The following is a 1,938-nucleotide window of genomic DNA, read 5'->3' as shown; positions in this document are numbered from 1 at the left end:
ATACATCTCTCTTCCAGATTTCTCATTCTTTCTTTAGCTGCAAATTATGACTTTAAATTATATAATTGATTTTTTTAACACCAGTTTGCTTAGTCTTCACACAAACATTCAAACGTCTTGATTATTCAAACTGGTAGTCTTTAATTTTTGTTTTTTCTCCTCTGGTGATTCCAATATTTTATCCTTTTGGGAATATGATTTTGCTGTCATATTTTTTACTTTTAACCATGACGATTTGTTGTCTGTGTGTGTGTGTGTGTGTGTGTGTGTGTGTGTGTGTGTGTGGTGGTTCAATGAACATTTTTTCAGGTGCCAATTTTCCATAGATTTACTTTTCTGTAGAAAATTAAAACATAAAATAAAAAGGAATCCTTCAGAGAGAAATTTGCTTTTGCGCCTGTGGTCACCTTAAACAAAACTTTTGTTTTTGGTTTTGTTTTTTTTAAGCCATCAAAGTGTTACGAATTTTGTTTTTAAATCTGCTCGATAACTTTGCAAATTCTCAGGGGAGATTTCCTTTTCCCCTTGTGCTCAGCAATAGTGACAGGAGTAGGAGTGTGTGTGTGTGTGTGTGTGTGTGTGTGTGTGTGTGTGTGTGTGTGTGTGTGAGGGGTTGGTAATCAATATATGGATTTATTTCCAGTTCAGTTTTGTTTTTCAATAAGATACTATCAGACCCATCGTTATACAGGTTCACCCACTAGTCTCCCCTCTATGTTGGTCCTTCCTTTATCCTTTGTTCCTCAAGCTCCACAAAGCCATGAACAGTGATATCTAAATTCACCAAGTTTGATAAATGCCCTTAAGACAACTGGCCTCATTACTAATTCCAGTCCATTTGCACTCTCTTCTCCCTAAAACCCCCCAGCACTTAATCTCAAGTGATGAAACTGTGTTACTTACTAATACCTCACATTTGTAGTTCATTCACTGACTTTCAGGCTATTCCTTTGTACTTCCAAACTAGGTTAGCCCCAGGCTATTTGTAATTTTTTCCAATACTTTTCCTGTCTTACTTATTGATTACTTCGGTATTAAAAAAAAAAAAAAATCCTAGCTTCTCAGTTCTTTAACTTCTCTCTTGTGATTCAATCTCAATCATTCACTTCTATTGTCATACTCTCCTGGATTTTGTCATTATTACCAATAATGGCAACTCATCAATTTTTCTTTCTCATTTTCTAAAAAAAAAAAAGAATGTTTCTCTGGCTCACTTTCTCTAGTTGTTAGCCCAACTCTAAAATCCTTCATGACCTTACTCCACTGTATTTTTACTTTTGAAAGCTCCTTGATGTCTTTCTTCCCTTCTTAGCCAGCTCAACAAGCAGTCATATTTTCCTTAAATGCATCCTCAACATTCTTGTTTCTTTTGTGCTTCCTCATACTCACATGGAAAAACCAGAATCCCAGTTAAGTGTCTAATCATTGTCTTCACTTATTTTTCAAGATAACCTGCACTTATATACCCTTAAAACATATTTAGAATCCAATTGCTTTTTAACACCTACCCTGCTATCGCCCTGGTCAGAGACACTGCCTTTTATCGCCAGATTACTGCAGGGAATTTCTAACTTGTCTCCTTATTCTCGGCCTTGTTTTTCTACCGTATGGGCTTCATACAGCAACAATGGTCATCCTTTTAAAAATTAACCTAGATCATACCATTCAACTAAAAATAAAATAAAAAAACAAGATTAACTCTCCAATTATCTCAAAGTAATATGAAATGTATTAAAATTATATACAATTAAGGTAAACATGTGTCCTGGTTTGCCCAGTATACTTTCAGATAATGCCTATTTTTCTTGTGTATTTACCACTTAATTAAAAGGGTCTTAAAAGGGTCTTAGTTTATACAATTAACTATATTATTATCATACTCTAAAGTCCTATAAAATCTTCCCTTCATTTCCTTATTCCACCTTTGACTTCATTTCC

This window comes from Pteropus medius, unplaced genomic scaffold, assembly GCF_902729225.1.
Source record: "Pteropus medius unplaced genomic scaffold, Ma_sr-lr_union100, whole genome shotgun sequence".
Taxonomy (NCBI): domain Eukaryota; kingdom Metazoa; phylum Chordata; class Mammalia; order Chiroptera; family Pteropodidae; genus Pteropus; species Pteropus medius.
Note: the sequence above shows the minus strand (reverse complement) of the source record.